Raw genomic sequence first — 19085 nt, forward strand, 5'->3', positions numbered from 1 at the left:
ATTTGCAATTTATTATTGTTTCCTATATAGATATAAGAAACTATATAATTCCTATATAAAGGGACATGATGGTTCAGTGGCTAAGATGCTGAGCTTGTCGATCAGAAAGGTCGGCAGTTTGGCAGTTTGAATTCCTAGTGTCGTGTAATGGAGAGAGCTCCTGTTACTTATGTCAGCTTCTGCCAACCTAGCAATTTGAAAACATGTAAAATTGCAAGTAGAAAAATAGGAACCACATTTGGTGGGAAGGTAACAGCACTCCGTGTGCCTTCAGCATTTAGTCATGCCAGTCACATGACCACGGAGACGTCTTCAGACAGTGCTGGTTCTTCAGCTTTGAGACAGAGATGAGTACCGCCCGCTAGAGTCGGAACGACTAGCACATATATATAAGGGGAACCTTTACCTTTTATATATAAATATTGAAACCTGTACAAAAGATTCCCAATTGTCAGACATTCCTTCCTTCCTTTTTTCCCTCCCTCCCTCCCTCCCTCCCTTCCTTCTTTTTTCCCTCCCTCCCTCCCTTCTTTCCCTCCCATCCTCTCCTTGTTTTGTTAGCAGGTTTGGCACGTTTGTGAGTAAATCTGCTATCTTATTTTTATTCTATTTCTCATTGTGCTCAGATCTGGCTAGTAAATGTGAAGGAATTAATGTTTTTCATACCACTGAAGAGGTCAAGCTTACTTAAATAGATTCATTACTGTATAGCAAGGAGAGAGGGAGTGGAGCTTGCCTGCTATTAAGAAGCTGTACACATAAAATCCGCAGATGATAGATCCTTGTATTGCAGAATTATGAAAACCTGGCCTTCTATTTGTATACAAGTGGGTTGGCTTTCTCTGGAAACAACTGCAGTTCAATTTTCTTTTTTTAAAAAAAGCCCTAATGTATTTATATATTCCATGACAGAGCAAAGCCATTGGGTGAGCTCAGTAGGGATGATTAAATAATGAATAAAGTATTTCAATTGATAATGCTGTAGTAGAGTAAATAATTCCATTTGCTTTCACCACATGTGATACTGAATTTTACCTTCTTGGGATCCCCCCCCCCCCATAGACACCGATCTAATCTAATGGTATTTTTCTTGGCTGTTTCTAAATATGAATGAAGCTTTAATTTTTTTAACTGTACTTCAAGATTGGAGATTTTTTTCCCCATTTAAATCTGTAGTTTGGACTGATTTGGGAGCAAATCATTATGATATTAAACTCATTAATGTTATAAATATCTGCTATAATCTGTACAGACTCCTAGTGGCTTGCAACAGCAAAACAATATTAAAGCCAAGGCAACACTACAACAACAATAATATATTGCACTAATATAGATGTTAAACATTCATCTTGCCCAAAATGCTTTCCTGAAAAAAGATTCTCCTAGTGCAGTGATGGCTAACCTTATCGTCACTGTGCACTGAAAGTATGCACATGTCCATAATGCAATATATGCATGACCCTTTGCCGACCTACCCCCCCGTGCATGCACGCGTGACCCCCTGCTCTCCCCTTTCCCCCCCCGCATGCACCCCACCCCATGCGCATGCATGGCAGAGACACAAAAGCCAACTGACCAGTGGGAGATGCACACACATGTGCAGTGGAACTGAGCTGGGGTGATGGCTCATGTGCCAGCAGAGAGGACTCTGCATGCCACCTGTGGCACTCGTGCCATAGGTTCGCCATCACGGTCCTAATGGCTTTTATAAGGCTGAATGCTGATCTGATTTCAATAGGAAGGTTGCTCTATAGCTCAGGAATTTAACTAAAAGTCACTTTTGTCATCCTCTGATCACTTATCTTCCTGTTCATAGGGTGGGTGCGCCTATATGTGTGTTTAGGAATAGTCTACTGTCCACTTGATATTCATAGTGTAATGATATGTAAAATTCTCTGTTACTATGCAATTTGATAGTAGAACTCAAGTAAGCCACATAATGGCATTCAAATGATGGAAGTAAATGTGACATTTTATGCTCTGCTAGGTACAAAACATACCCAGGTCTTTTACTGAAAATTCGGACTTGGATTCAGAAAGGAAAGGGTGCATCCTCACTGGCACTTCATTTCTGGATTTATTGCTAGAGCTTTGATAGATGAGCTTTTACTGCTATAGGTTCACATTTGACCAATAATAGTTCATAGTTCAATTTCTGTTATATGATCCAGCAGGTGTTTACTGCTTTGCCCCCTGGTTAGTTGGGAGAGACAATGTGAATTGTCTGGAAATCAGAGTGGAAATATTTTTTGCCCTTCTCAGCAGAAATGGTTGAGGATTATCCTCTTCAAAAATAGAACTAGTCACAGTCCCTTAATCTCAACGAGCGACAATTAGGCACTTTCGCTCTTGCTCAGGGACAAAAAAAAGGAGGAGCAGACTAAAATGCAGTAGTAGTATCATGTATTTTATTCCTGGGGCAACATACTGACTTTATAAAAAGAACAAATATACCTTTGCAGATAGTCACCTAATTTGCAAAGATTAAAAATAGGGATATGGATAATTTTTCAGAGAGATGTTGCGTTCAGAATGTAATATCGTTCTCCTCTTTATTTCCAGCCTTTTATGGTAAGAATGAAATGGCACTTTAAGAAAAGATGTACAAAGCTAATAGAAACCAGTCAGTAGGCTTTCAGTTGCATCAGTTCCCAGTTGACAAGCTATGATGCGATCTGCAGCTGCTAGATTAGATGGGTCACCTCTTGCTTATTTCAGTTTTGGACTTGTCCTGCTTTGCAAACAACGTAATCTGGTTATCGCTCCAGCCATGCACCGCAGCGCTGCGGCTGCTACAGCATAGTCTCTTGAGGTTTGTCCCTTTGCTTGTCCAGCTGTTTTGTGACAATGGGCATCTCCCAGGAGGTGAAGAGACAGCCCGCTAGCAGCAATGCATATGAACGAAGGATAGGAGATTGTTTTTGGCATTCTAGTACATGATCTTGGGCCTGTGATAGAAACTGACAATCCATAGAGTGTTGAGAAAAGGTAGCAAAAAACACAAGAACTAGACAAAATATATTCCTTATACTCACCCTTGTCTTTCTCAGTATTTAAAAGTGGTACAGATTTGGGACATTTCCATTCTAAAGGTTTGTTATTTTAAACTAAATGGCAATTTATCCTGCCAATAAAAGGCAAGCATCTTTCTAGGCAGGTTGAAGTCTCTCTTAATAATAAGAGGAAGAGAATAAAAGTGGCCAAAACTACCAAAACAATTCTAGATATCAAAGGAAATGGTATAGAAAATAAACTAGAAATGAACCAAAGTTCAATAATCCACTAAGGACCAAAAAAAACCCATTTTATTTAGAAATTGCTCTCAACAGCTAGTTGGCTTTTGCTCAGGACTCATTTGTAGAAGTAGTAATGATTCCATCCAAAGTCAACTGGGGCTTATTAGTTCCAATGGCGCATAGCCTGTTCAACAGACAGTTCTGATTTTCAATATCCCAATCTTGAAGCTTCTTTACCACTTGCGTTAGTTGCCCAATTAAAAGAGAATTTAAATATTATTAGACTATGAAAAACATGAATATTAAGCATCATTGCTGTTCCATTCCATGGTCTGCCATCTGCTGCTCTCATGGGCTTGGAGATCATAAAGGTTTACAAGATAACGTATCTGAGTTGTAGATTCAGGAAAAGATCCATGGCATCAATTGTCTGCTCAGATTTGTGGGGAAATCTGAGCCCTGAGGGAAATAAACTTTCTCATCCAACTCTTCCTTCTCATTCTGTGAGAAGAATTCACCTCTGAGCATCATGACAGAAGTGTTCCTCATTCTTCTGGACTAATTAGCTTTGGTGTGAAAAAGTACTCTTATAAACCCGGGCTCATGACAAAATTGTATGGAATTTCTTTGGACTATTCCCCAGAGTAATATTGGTTAAAGACATTAGTCTTAGCAAACTAAAATAATGGGGTTCTTTTTAAAATATGCTTTAAGTGTCTGTAAAACTTTTTAAAAAAGGAATAAGAATCTGACTTTGGTTGATTTTATTGAGCAAAGTTAAGTTCTACATCTTCCAATGTCTTTCCAAAAAGGAGATGATGAGATCATAACTCTTGGACTGGTTATTGCTTCCTTCCCATCCTAAGCAAAAAGAAATGGGATGGAAAATTCAAGTGACAAGATAGGCAAGCAAAGAATAGGTTAATCACATTTAATCGATAAGGCATTTGACAGCTTTATTTATCCTTTGTTCTTTAAGAGAAACAAAGCCAAGGCAAAAATCCAGTGTCAGAGAACTCAAGCCAGACTATAAAAAAGCAACTATAACAACTTTGCACTAGTTAGCATAGGAGGGCTTAAAAAATAATCAAAACATTCCTTATATTGTTGGTTTGTTGGTAGTGTTGAAGTTCTAAACAAGGTTATAAATTATGTGTGAAAAAAATAGATAATACGAGACTGCATTTCATTACTTTATGTAGAAAATATTTGAAGGTGGGAGGCAAGGCTTAATAACTTGATCGAGAATGATAAGATTTTGACAGAATAAAGGAGTTGGAAGGGACCTTGGAGGTTTTCTAATCCAACCCCTTGCTCAAGCAGTAGACCCTATACTCGTGATGGCGAACCTATGGCACACAGAGCCATCTTTCCAGGTGTGCCAGTCAGTGCCCGTTGCTCTTCCGGGTTCCAGAGCGTGTATGTGTGCTGGCCAGCTGGTCTTCATGTGCATGGGAGCATTGGAAACTGGAAGAGCAGCTCCTTGGCATGCATGTGCAGACCAGGAAGCTGAGCTTCTAATTTACGGAGTGCACATGCGTGCTGGCCATCTGGTCTTCATGCATGCATGTGCACCAGAAACCGGAATACCAGGTGGATGCTCTTTCAGTTTCCGGTGCTCCCATGTGTGCGCTCGCTCTTCTGATTTCTAGTGCTCCCCTGCATGTGTGTGTGATCCCATTTTGGCACTTGGTGCTGAAAAAGTTAGCCATCACTGCCCTATACCATTCCATATAAATGGTCATCCAATCTCTTTTTAAAATCTCCAATGTTGCAGCACCCACAAGTTCTGGAGGCAAGCCATTCCACTGATTTAATTGTTCTAATTGTCAGGAAACTTATTTTTAGTTCTAACTTGGTTCTCTCTTGATTAAGTTTCCATTCATTGCTTCTTGTCCTGCCTTCAGGTACTTTGGAGAATAGCTTGATTCCCTTTTCTTTATGGCAACCTCTTAGATATTGGAACACTGCTATCATGTCACCCATAGTTCTTTCCCCCCATTAAACCGAATCCCATCAACTGTTCTTTATATATTTTAGTTTCCGGTCCCCTAATCATCTTTGTTGCTCTTCTCTGTACTCTTTCTAGATTCTCATCATCTTTTTTACATTGTGGTGACCAAAACTGGATGCAATATTCCAAGTGTGGCCTTACCAAGGCATTATAAAGTAGTATTAACACTTCACGTAATCTTGATTCTATCCCTCTGTTTATGCAGCCTAGGACTGTTTTGGCTTTTTTTTTTGGTAGCTGCAGCACACTGCTGACTCATATTTAAATGATTGTCCACTAGGATTCCAAGATCCCTCCCATACTTACTACAGGTACAACCTATTCTATTTCTGTGCATTTGGTTTTTTCTTGCTTAAATGTACTTTTCTCACCACTGAATTTTACTAGATAGGGCCCAGTGTTGAAGTCTATCAAGATCCTTCTCTACCTTCTGAAGTGTTGGCTGTTGTTGCCAACTTGGTGTCATCTGCAACTTTGATGAGTTCCCCTTTTATCCCCTCATCTAAATAATTTATGAAGACATTGAAAAGTACTGGATTTAAGGCAGAGCCTTGAGATACCTTACTGATACTCCCCTCTATGTAGATGCTGTTCCATTAAGGACTACACATTGAGTGTGGTTGGTCAGTTACAAATCCAACTGGTAGTGATTTTCTGGGGTTATACATGTTTTCCATTTAAAATGGTGACTGCTGTCAGAAGGCAGTGAATGCAGAAAAAGTTTCAAGCAATTCCCTCATTATTTTACACTACGCCAGAGAACTTAAGTTCCGGTTACAACTTTCTGCTTATTGTATTAATAATATTGGCCACCTATAGTTTATTCATGTGTTAGGATTAGGGTTGAGGTTAGTTGATTGTCAGCCAACCCTTGGTTGATGTTAGGAATTAGCTGTGCTTTGTTTGTTTTACCAAATATATTTGGTAAATGACTGACCCAGAGTGTCTGCCTCCTTGTTTGTCATGCATTAAGTGAGGATGCGCAAAACATCACTTAGGTTAAAATCAAAGGAGGTTCAAAAGTTGATGGGGTTAGTTGGCTAAATTAGATAGATTTGTTGTTATAGGTATGGCTAGTACATATTACATATGTAAAAGTAAAAAGTTGGGTTGTATATTATTATCTTATTTTACTGCACTAAAAAGAGTAAGAAGTCAATGCTTTTCTTTTCTTTCCCCCCTTCCCCCTTTCTCCTCTACTTTTCCATTATTTTCACTTTTCTTAGCAAATTATATTTAGATCAACTAATAAAATTTGTAAAGCAAGAATGAAAGGCAATTCAACCAAGCCTCTGACTCAAGTTGACTTTTCAAATTGAAATCCACTCAAACTAGACACCTCTGAATCAATTTGCATTACCCTGAATATGGAGAGAGAAGGCTTTCAACTGTCTTCATGAAGCTCCAGGTTGGAATCAAATGAACAATTTTCCTACATTGTAACTTCACAATAATCAGGAGGAGGAGGCCAGAGAATTATTGTCTTACAATCATGAAATCAGTTCCATGAGAATCGATTTGAACCTGATTTTCCCCCAGGCCTAATCTGTACCTTAAAAGTTATACCAACAAGGTTTTTATTGGGAAAGTTCACACTTTTTGTTTATTTTTGTTATAGTTTTCTAACATTTTTTCTCTTGTTTATTTAGGTGAAAATTCTGGGTGACTTTTATTTAAGCAATATTTTTCAGCTATATTTATGGAGCCTTGGGAACTTGTAGATCTATCCCAAAGGATAAGCCCATAGTCAACCCTATCATGAATCAGATACTTAGTTTTCAGATACTTGAAGAAGAAGTATAAGTGGACCAAAGTAGTCACTGGCTGCTCAACTTGAACTGGGTCTGTCATATGAGCTGTCTCATGTCTCTAGAAAAATCTGCTGTCTGTAGAATATCCCACTAGGTTGGCTGTATGGATGAGCAACATAAAAATGAAGTTAAACCATGGACAAAAAGGAACATTTGAACTGCATCCAACTCTACTTTGCCATAGTGAAAAGGACTTCTGGTCATGCAGATATATATTCTCTAATTCAGGAGTCAGCAAACTTAAACACTCAAAGAACTACAAAGGTCCTAACCGGAAGCCCGCTGTTCAATTCTGGAGTCAACCAGAAGTCCGGTTTTCTCACCGTAGAAACTCCTCCTAGCTTGGTGTTTTTTTTTTCTTCTACCTGTCCTACCCGAAAGTCCTATCAATCTGAGTGGAAAACCCACCCCTTGCTATAGAGTCTCCTACAGAGATGGGTTGCTACCGGTCACTACCAGTTCGGCCAAATCAGTAGTGGAATTCAGGCCTGGGTCGCAAAACCAGCAGTGACCCAGCCTGTTACGCCCACGAACTGGTTCCCAAGCTGCTGCTTGGCCACCACCATTTTGGATTTTAGTGATTGCACATGCGCAGTTCACTGTAAATTGTTCTGCATGCAGAAAAAAATTACATTAAACAGCATGCGCATGCTGGTAGCAACCCACTTCTGGTCTCCTCCTAGCATGCCCTGTTTCCCCTTCCCAACCAGAAGCTCCTCTCAAAATTTTAGTGCTGACTAGTGACAGGGAGCCACAGCAGAGGGATGAAAGAGCCACATGTGGCTCCAGAGCCTTGAGTTGCTGACCCCTACTCTAATTAATGAGATACTTATCTACTCACCAAATAGAATTGGTGGCACTTTTTGAATGAAGTAAGGATATGATGAAATAATAAAGTAGGCAGCAGAATCAGTGAAAATACTCATTTTCACTGATTCTGCTGCCTACTTTATCATTTCATCCTACTTTTTTAAAAAACTGAAAAAAGATGTCATTTTTGAATAGGGAGGCTGCCATTTTGGCTGTAGAACCTACAACAGTAATTTCCTGTACAGTTTTATTTCAAGATTGATGAAACATAACTTTATCTTGCTACCTTAGGACAAACTTCTGGATGAGATGAAGATAGAGAAATAGAAATAGAAATAGGCTACAAAACAGCCCTGTTTCCAAACAATGACTCTTTTTGGTATCAGCAAGGATTGCCTCATAGAGAGAAAGGATTAAAACTGTTTCCATGTAGCACACCAAACATGTCTCAAAATGCTACCTGAAAACAGATGAAATACAAGTGTCTAGAACTTTCTTTGTCTAATACATCACCACATTGTCGGTAAATCCAGAGATGCAACGGCAGGTCTTCTATATTTCTTATAAAACAGAAAATCTATCCAGAGATTGAAACAAGGTCAACAGTGATTTTTTTTAAATCTAGTAACACTTTAAAATCTTGCAGAAACCAAATGGTAGACCATTTTGTGAAATATAAGTGAACTGAGTATCATTGCCTTGTCTGAAACTGCACAGAGGGAACAGACGGAAGATACAAGATGATTTAGTGTTCCTTTTCCTCCCATTCTACTTCCTATTCTCCCCCTTCCATCAACTTTGAGACACAATGTGATATGTTGCAGATGGATATGGCATTATCATTATATGATTGCATGGGTGACCACGTGATTTGATATGACTCATAGTCTCCTGCTGGTATTTCAGAAAACCTTAGACATAATGTCAAGTTGCAAATGGTTACAGGAGTTTAAGAAGGAAATGAAACAATCAAACCTGACTTTGGCTTGGTTTTGACTGATCAAAGTCTTAAGAGGAAGTTGTTTTTAGTTTGTTTAGTTTGATTTATAGTCCAGTTTATGAAGCAGAGATGCATAAGTCTTCAAACATACAAATTTATTCAACAATTGAAAAAGGACAGCATTTAATATGGATTTTTTTAAAGGCCAGAAACGGTTTAGTTGCATACAAATACATTTATTGCTCACCCAGTTCAATCCTGAGCTCCAAATTACTGTATTTGCAGAAGGACACAATTTTACACCAAACAATTAACTGCAAATTGCAAGTGTTGTCTTCAATTGGGTTGATACCAATAGAAACATTGTTTGTACACAAGGGCATTTTAAACATTGTGAATAACTGCAGAATATCACTGCTACAAACCGTGGACATCTTTGAAAATTAACCATTGTTTGGGTGGGTGAGGCTGATTGGCTAATTAATTTTATAAGCCTAAACTGGGATTCTCTCGCCTTGCTTTCCCGCCCTGTTATCTTTTCTACTTTCTTCATTCCAGTCCCATTTTGTTGTGTGTGGTTTTGGGTGTTATTTTTGGAAAAGTGGTATGTGTATGTGTTTGTGTCTGTGACAGAAAGAGAGAGTGGGAAAATACATCTAATAAGGCTCAATCTTGTAAAAGATGTTCCCTCTTTTATAGAGGAATTCATTGTAGTTAGTATTCATTAATTTAATTAATATACATATAAATATATCTCAATATGTTTTACATCTAATTCTGTCTCTCTCTGTCTCTCACCATGTCTATCCATCTCTCTCTCTCTCTCTCTCTCTCTCTCTCTCTCTCTCTCTCTCTCTCTCTCTCTCTCTCTCTCTCTCTTATCTTGATCTGCTCTTGTGAGGAGCATAGGCTTTGTTAGTTATACAGCTATAAATGTGTTCATGCATTTATTGAATCAAGCCTTGAGTTGACATGATGGAGAAGCCAGGACTCAACATGGATTTTAGTTGTGTATGTGTATATATGTGCATGTACATGTATAGATTTTCCTCTTCCATTCAATTATGATTCTCAGAGTTTCCCGTATAGGTCCCTGCAGTTTTCTTGGCAAGGTTTTTCAGAAATGGTTTGCCATTGTCTCCTTCCTAGGGTGGAAAGAAGATGACTGGCTCAAAGTCACCCAACTGTCCTTGTGTCTGAGGAGAGACTCATGATCTCCCGGTTTCTTGCCTAATGCCTTAACCACTCCATGTACTATAAAAATAAAGATATTAATATAAATACATATATTATCCTATTTTTCCAGTTGGGAGAGAATTGTCTTAAGTTCATTATTCTTTCAAATCAGTACAACATTCATGTTAACAATATTTGAGAATGGCCTTGCACAAAACAAAACTGAAATCTAAACACCAAAGGTGGCAGTAGAGGACCTTTAACTCTTTGCTCACTGATATGGTCCTGATCCTCACACATAAGTAAATTATCTCTCAATTTATAGCTCCATTTCTGATGCCTTCATGGAAACAATATAGAAATGGTTTCTTCTTGGTTTCATACACATGCGTGTTTTAAATTCACATCGAATCTGTTTCTTGGATGGAAACAATATGGAAATGACTTTTTCTTGCTTTCATATACGTTTGTGTTTTAAATTCAAGTCCAACCTATTTCTTGATGATCCCCCATTCAAGTGCTACTGAGGTCCACTCTGCTTAGCTTTCTGCAGATTAACCAAGGTCAATTAGGTGCTACCACCTGCTGGTGACCTTTTCTTACAAATAATTGCCAATTGCATGAATGGCACACTTGTACTGAGTATTAGCTATATTTCAGAATTTCTCTGAAGAAGTTAGATAGACCACTGACACACACATCCCCAATACACCATGGACCATCAAAACCCCATGTTCACTCACATGTCCCATCTTCAGATCAAAGGAGCATGACTCCAAGATAGTAAACTTTTTAAATTTTCTTTGCTGACATTCTTATCATATGGCAGTATGGAAATAATCATTGGATTTCACCAAGTCTTTCCTCTCTCCCCCTTTTTTCCCCATGCACAGAAAAAAATGCATTCTCCATCAATATTAGTATTGATACCTGTATCAATTTACCTACGTACACATTTTCCTTCGCATACTCATACAGAGAGATTCACACACGGCAAACCTAATGCACGGAGCAAAATCCCACCATCTCAATGATAACTTGCTTGTTTTGCTGCTCCTGCTGCGACATAAACAGTCTACTGATGAGATGAAGACAGCAAGAATGATGAAGAACCTTCCAAGGCAGAAACGCAACTGCTTAGACAAACCTCCGGGACAGTATGTGATGAAATGCTCCATTATGCCCGCCTATTACAAAGAATGTGGTAGTGATGTATAAGGTATGAATGCTGTGGCCTGCAGAGTACCGAAGCATTGCCTTTGCTGTTGCTGCTGCTGCTGCTGCTCCCGTTGCTGCTGCTGCTGCTAGACAGGAGGTGTTCTGCCTGAACTGAAACTGCTGAGGATTTTTTTCCACGAGGAGGATATCCCTTCCCCAGCACTTCTGCTGGAGTATCTAGTGATTCTCTTGCCGCCAGACTGACTGAGGCAGACGATCTCCCAGAAGAAAACCAAGAACTGCCCATGTTGTTTTAGGAACAAAAGGGGGGGAGAGCCTTTTCCCCTTGAAGCAGGAGGATGAGTAGGGGCTCGGTGAGGAAACAATCCTGTCAGAAGGTAGGAGAAGGTGATTTTCTTTTTTGGAAGCCAGGGTGGGTGCCGGGAGCGGTGGTGGAAGTGACTTAGCCCTTTGCCTTCTTGTAGTTGCTTTAATTAGGCATCGTTGCTGATTTAGGCATCTTGCTTCAAGGTATTGATTAACGTGGACACCTTTTTAAAAAACAAATAAATAAATAAATCTCATGCTTGTTCTTGACATATCTGGTGGCTTTAGGATGTTTCCCTTCAGCCTATTGGAAAGGTTATACATCAGGATTTTGAGATTTGTAAAAACACACACACACACACACACACACACACACACACACACACACACAAACACACACACCACTTTAGCCAGTGAGGCTTTGCCACATGCGTTAGCATCTGATGGGGTATTGGCATGGCTGAGATGTGAGGACAGATTCCGGTTAACTTTTCAGTTTTTCACAGAGATGGGGAAGGAAGGGTGCGGTGCAAACAACATAGGTAGTCCTTGATTTGAGTAGAAGTTTTGCCTTTTTCCTCCCAGCCCTGTCGGAAACCAGCTGTTGTCTGCTTGAAGCTGTATGTGACCAGTGTAAGTTATACGCAAAGGCAGAGATTTGAAGGGAAGAAGGAGCTGGAGTCTTGTAGCCTGCCATTGATCCTCTGCCTTTGCCACAAGAGCTAAAGCACACAAGGAGAAAATACATTTTATTATGCAAATTTGGGAATGTGAATTCTGTGCATGTCTGGCAGGACTCTTAGCCCATTAAAGCCTGGGAGCCTTTCACTTCAGCAGGTCGAACCCAAGGCAACTTACTTAAAATTCTGCTCACCAATCCGAACATGGTATAGTTTACTGCACCGAGTTATTGACTCTGCTGCTCGCACGTTGTTGGACTATCCACACCCCCCATCCTATATTTTTTGGTGGATGCATGAGAAGGTCTATGCATGGCTGCAAAGGGATAGTTCTGTGGGTTTTTAATACATGTCTCTAAATAAATATTTTGCTACTCTTCATGTTCTTCTCACCGCCTGTCCAAATTGCAAAGGATTAATCAATTAAGTAAATGGTCAATTAGGCTCAACCTTGTGAGAAAATAATTAGGCATAGCTACATAGACATTGGACTAGTGATGTAGAGTATATACCTGGATATTAAAAGCTTTTCCTTAACAGCTTAAGGGTTTTCTGTGGCTTTTCTGGCAATCTTCAAAGTGCAGCAACTGCACATGTACTTTAAGGGTTATGGATATTTAGTAGCAGAACATATTCTTCCTGGGCTTGTTAAAGCAAAGACTAAATTTATTTCTTTGTCTGTCAGTCTTTGCTTTTTTATATATTTTATTAGCTTTGTAAATCTTTTGCTTGCTTTAGGGATTTGGTTTGTGTGTGTGTGTGTGTGTGTGTGCATGCTCACACATGTATTTAAAATACTGCAGCATTAAAGGAAAGAAGGTTACAGACCATGTTATGTTTGCTGAGGACAGTCATTTTCCCCCTGATCTTGTTAAATAAAGGCATTATTAAATGAGGATGCATAGAATGGTGGCTCCCAAGTTGTGTTTCAAAGAAAAAATTCTCTCTATTGCCACAGAGGCTCTGCCACTGCAGTATTACAATACAGCCATATTAAAAAGGTCTTGAGAAGCAAATAACCCTCAGATGCTTCATCTTGTGCAGACTTCGGAATTCTCCTGAAAATAACAACATGGGTTTTAAATAATCTACTCTAAATGGTTTCCACTGATTTACTTGTTTTAAGCTTCTTTCCAATCTCTGCATCGCTGAGAAATGTAAAGCCTGCACAGCCTCTCTCTCTCTCTCTCTCTCTCTCTCTCCCTCCCTCCCTCCCTCCCTCCCTCCCTCCCTCCCTCCCTCCCTCCCTCCCTCTCTCTCTCTCTCTCTCTCTCTCTCTCTCTCTCTCTCTCTCTCTCACTCCATGTGTTTAGGCAGTCTTTGACGTCTCTGTATAATTTTGGCAACAGGTCATTCCTCTTTTCAAAAAATGGTGGGTGGTATTGGCACAAATTCCTGATCATATACATTTTAAAGATTTGTTTGAATTGAGGCAGATCTTTTGCATTCCTTTGATGATGAAAGTCAGAAGATGTGCTAAATAGTTAGTTTTTCTTTATGAATATTGAAGAGGATAGAAATTATATGTATATGTACGTTCATTCTATATATATATGAAAGAAGAGATTTTCCCAAGGGAATATTAAACTGGCAATTTCACAGACATCAAAGCTAGTTTTAATTATCCTCTTATTTTTAAGTTGAAGATTTTCCATTCTGTTTGGTCAGTGAGATGGACAGCAATATATTACTTGACATCAAATCCATGTTTCATTGTTTGGAGGCAATAGAACAGACTTCAAATGCAAAACTTTTCTATTCACAATCCAGAACCTTGTTCCCTTGCTGGTTTGATGATTCACATTAGTCCTTAAATTCCTGATTTCTGCTGATGATTGACACCAAAGCTGAGGTCTCTTTGCAATCTTCATGCTATGAAAAAAACTATTCAAATGACTTTTCAAATGCACATCTTGATTGGGGAAAACTGAGAACAAAGTGTATTTTATGACTACCCCAAGAACCTTGAGTTAATATTGCTTTATGTATCTTAAGAGTTTTAAAAGGCTCACATTCCCTTTTTTTTAGTCCTATACATAAACAAGTATAACAGGAGAATCTTTTTTTAAAAAGCATATTCAGGGTCAAGGGTTGGCCTCAAGTTTAAAGCTTATTTAAAAATGAGGATGAACCCTTGAAGTTGTCCATCAACAGGGCCATCTGCAATAGTATGAGATCAATAATGCAGAATACTTGGTCACAGTCAGTCCCACCACAGTGAGATACTCTGGATTCCATTTAAATGATAGTAAATGATTTACTTTAGTTACTTTGCCAGTGAACTCTAAGTGACTAGAAATTGCTTCACACAAATCCATTAGATTCTTTTGCAAAAAGGACCAAAAGTTTCAGGTTGACTAGTTGGTATGTTATACATACCATTTGGTATCTTATACATACCACATAATTTTTTTGAAATTAAAAAAATTCTTGGTAGATACTGTAGATTGATATAAATATCAGTCGATGATAGATTGATGATAGATCAGTCGATTGATAGATAGGTAGATAGATATAGATAGATAGACAGAGGACCTCAAAGTCAAGTAAAGTCTTACATCAGTTGATTGTTGAGAAATAGGGATAAATTGTATCTGGTACTGTGTTTTTCTGAAAACAAGAAGGGGTCTTATTTTCTTTTGACCCTTGAAATAAACACTTGGCTTTATTTTCAGGGTGGTCTTATTATTTTTGAGGTGCAGGAGGTGGCGAGCAAGGTCACTTCATGACTGCTACTGTATGGCAATATTTTCGGGTACGGCTTATTTTAGCACATGCGCTCAAAAGTCTGTTTGGGCTTATTATCTTGGGAGGTCTTCTTTGTGGGGAAACAGGGTATAATTGATCTACTTACAGTGAGCAGGTACAATGTCCTACCAAATCTGAATTCTTTTAATAAATGGTGACCTATGGTTTGTGCTAATGGATAGACTGGGAAAAAAACTTTAGAGGGCAATGCAGGAAGCCATTTTTTCAAATATACCTTTGAATGCCATTGCTAAGAAACAATATTGCAAGGAGGTTCAGTAACCTTATATTCTCTCATGTAAGATTCCCAGAAGGACTTTATTTTTTACTCAAGAAATCAGGGGAGTAAGGGATCATATTCAATTCATTTTTTACCTTTCCATATTCCATTTCTGTTTTTATTTTGCATTGAAACAATTGAGTCCAATAACCATCTTTATTTAAAAGTTATTTTAGGAAAAAGATTTCAAGAATATTCTGAGTTTTGCATGCACCTTGTCTTGAAGCATATACCGTAGTTCCAAGGTAACAATTCTGGCATTAAAGAGCAATAGCCAAAAGTGTGTTGTGACATTTGGGCTATCTATCTTTGGAACATATATCCATCCACAGATTAATTCTTGTACCTTAAAGGAAAATCTCAACAAGGAAAGAGAAAAAATGCAAGGTTGAAGAATGAGAGATGATCTATGCCTTATTTTAGGTGAGAGAAATCTTTCTCCTGCTGCATATTTGATAATCACTGCTGGTGTTTCTCTTCCCATTTTGCAATAATTGTTTGATCATCATAAACAAATGGGGCTTGCTGTCTGTTTAAGCTATGGAGATGATTTTATAGCCACTGCAGAAATTGCAGAATAACCAACAAATCCTATGTTTAGTAGGAAAAAAAATCAGTCTGGTAGTGGTGGGAAGCAGTTCCTTTTTCATGTGCATTTAAAAAATTGAAAGCAATCTCAAATTGGATAAAATTTAATCATGATTTCTAGCATTTATCTTGCAGAGATTAGCTAACCCGCCTTTCCTAGGAAACGAGTTTGGATAAAGGGTTGCATACCAATATGAACATTGTTAGCAGATAATTTCTTTTTGATCATTTGGGAGTATCTGTTAGAGTGCAGGAACCGGGGCATGGGAGTTTGCACTCTTCAGATATATTGGATTTCAATTCCCACCAAATGTTCTCGGGATAATTGGTGGCAAGAGGTTATGAGAGTTGTAGTTCGAAATAATGGGAGAATTGCAAGTTGGCTATCACTAATATAAGTAGTCAAGTATTCCTTCAGGTCTTTAAATGATGCTCTTTGTAAAATGAAATGAAGTGGAATGGCTGCATGCTTCACTTCTGGCTTCTGTCAGTTTGAATAACCAGAAGACATTATTGTTCCAGCTTGACACATGTGCCAAAGTCTCTTCCAGTGCATGCAATTCCTGAAAATTCTGGAAAAGACCTCACTCAGTACATGTCCGATGCATATGGAGAAGTCTATCATGGTTACTTAGTCCTGCTAAGGTACAAGCAATATGGACGCTATGGAAAGTCCACCTTCTTTGTGGAGGAAAATCACATTCCTTCTTTACTGCAAAACCACAATGCCTCCACAGCTCAAGAGCTTCTTAGAGATAATATTAGGATGAGGTATAAATAAATATCATCAAGGCTACTGAGGTGCTTGTAGCCACAGCTGTGATGTGAATATGAGGTTGCCTCTAACAACGAATTCTTGTGCTTAGATTGCTTCCTGATCTAATTAAGATTGACTATCATCCAGAACCTCTACAGGACAGGGGGACATATAAGGAAGATTATTTGCTAAGTTTCTAGATGGCCCTTGGGAGTGTTTGCCAGGGAGTTAGCAGGCGGTTCCATCGATTGCCTGGTTGGCCTCCAGCAACAGGAGGCAATTTGGTTTCTCAAAACAATTGCTATCAAGATACCTCTTTCTGTGCAGTCATCCCACCCTACAGTGTGCCTGGGGGTTTGCTAAGGACTTGTGAGAGATGAAATGACAGACATGATCTCTAGAGACTATACTGTGAAAAAGGAGGTAGAGAAAGAGCTATTTAAACCATAGCAATAAGGGAGGCAAAGCATGAATAGTTTATTACAGTATTACATGTAATATTGGCCAATGGTCCTTCATAGATAGTGACATTTGGATTTGGATTTGGATTTAACTTTATTTGTATGCCGCCCATTTCCCTGAGGGGACTCAGGGCGGCTCACAATTCAGGGGGAGGGAAGGACAAAACAAGTTATACACATGAAGACAATACATCGTTAAAAAGCACAACAGTCATACTATTCGGGTGGGGTTGAAGTCTTTAGCCCTAGGCCTGTCGGGACAGCCAGGTTTTAAGGGCTACACGGAAGGTCTGAAGGGTGGTGAGGGTACGAATCTCCATGGGGAGTTCATTCCATAGGGTCGGAGCAGCCACCGAGAAGGCTCTCCTCCGGGTAGTTGCCAGTCGACATTGACCGGCTGATGGAATTCGGAGGAGGCCTAATCTATGGGATCGTATTGGCCTAGTGGAGGTAATTGGCAGTAGGCGGTCTCTCAAGTACCCATATCCAATACCATTCACCCTAGAGAGCAGTGGCAGGCAAATCACCTACCTGGCCATGGTGAACATCTTGGATAACATTTTTCTAATAAAGGGTTGCTCAGATTAAGTTTTTTCCGGGTGGAACCTGGTGCTGCCATTTTATTTGGAACATTTTTTCCTACTGAGGAGCATAAGGTACTTTCTAGCATGAGTTTTGCCATTTGGGGGGCTTGATCTATGTCCCTGTTAGCTCCAGAGTTGAGCGGAGGGAAGAAAGACAGGGGCGATCAATACTTCACTTCAGGAGGGAGAGGCCAGCAGACTTGAGAAAAAAAGGGCCAGCCTTAGATCCAGCTGTATTGATTACTCTTTCCTAATCTTCAACTTTCTCTTTTTGGAGACATTGCTAGCCCTATGATTAGACCACAGAAATGCAAAAACTACTTTTATTGAGATTACCTATAGCAACAGAATCTTGTAAAATTGATTGTGTTGTATATGTGTTGTATATTCAAGGAGGCATTTACCCGAGCCTTTCTGAATGTTATCTTGTTCTGGATTTTAAAAAAGTTTTGGTCCCCTTTTGCCTATGTACTGATTCCTACATTCCTCTATTAATCTCATTTTTCTTATGCTCTGTAGTTGAGTGGGTGGTGAGAATCTCTACTGCAGAGCACTAAAGAGGATATAGATTTTGGATTTTTTATATTGAGGGTTCAACGCTGGGCATGGGAAGGAAATAAAATTGGTCAATATAGTGGATATTCATCAGAATCTTGCTGGGAATAGTGCCTATCATTAAGTTACCAAGTTCTCCTATCAGCCCACTTGGGAACTTACACAGGAAGCCCAAAAAGAAACAATGGTTGATAGTACTGTAAGTTCTGGGCCCCGTTCTGCAGAAGTTCCATTCCTATCTTATTGGGTGGTTCTAAGTAGTGGCAGTGGGGTAAAAGATTGGCCTGGTGGCCCCTTACTTTTGAAGCACCACATAATAGGTCCTGTCCTCCTCACTGTTTGACATATAGATGAAACTGCTGGGAGAATCCGCTGGCAATTTACCATGCTATGCCATCAATATTGAAGATTTTGAGGGGGTTGACTTATTGTGCTTAACATTATCTCTCTTGTGCCTAGTGTAATTCTGTGTATATAAGTGTGTGTGTGTGTGTGTGTGTGTGTGTGTGTGTGTTGTATTCATTCATCTTCCAAAACTTTTTGTAAAGTGGACAGCTATATAAATTAGATGGATTGATGATAGATAGATAGATAGATAGATAGATAGATAGAATGAAAGGTAGGTAGGTAGTAAACAGACAGAGAGAAAGACAGATAGAAAGGTAGGTAGGTAGGTTTATAGATAATAGATAGGCAGACAGACAGACAGACAGACAAAGTTAATCATGTTCAGTGTTACATTACAGCCCAGGGCTTGCTAGAGATCTCTTTAAAACTATTCCTTGATGTCTGAAGACTGCTAGAGCCAGGTTAAAATGAAACTCTAGAAGATGGAGTTAGTATTGTACCAAGGGGAATTCTGGTATTGTCTTTCAAAGTGGTAACAAAACAGTATTAATAGTAACAGCAGCTTCAATCATTAACTAAAAACTCTTCTGAATTTTGGGGCCACTTTGAAAG

At 39.1% G+C, this 19085-nt stretch overlaps 1 protein-coding gene across 11 annotated transcripts in view; it reads left to right on the forward strand.

Moving 5' to 3' along the window:
• The first annotated feature begins 11323 nt into the window (after positions 1–11323).
• DAB1 (DAB adaptor protein 1) overlaps positions 11324–19085 on the forward strand; it is a 788454-nt gene continuing 780692 nt past the window's right edge. For 4 of the 11 annotated variants that reach the window (XR_015697263.1, XM_087719599.1, XM_087719595.1 and 1 more), the window contains exon 1: positions 11325–11543. The gene's annotated coding sequence lies outside the window, so the exon portion shown is untranslated. Of the gene's footprint in view, positions 11544–19085 lie in introns of all 11 variants that reach the window. The other 7 variants (XM_087719604.1, XM_087719601.1, XM_087719600.1 and 4 more) reach the window with 6 other exon arrangements.

This window comes from Thamnophis sirtalis, unplaced genomic scaffold (assembly GCF_051295495.1).
Source record: "Thamnophis sirtalis isolate CommonGarterSnake01/CBP01778 unplaced genomic scaffold, rThaSir2_p1.2 scaffold_7, whole genome shotgun sequence".
Lineage (NCBI taxonomy): Eukaryota > Metazoa > Chordata > Lepidosauria > Squamata > Natricidae > Thamnophis > Thamnophis sirtalis.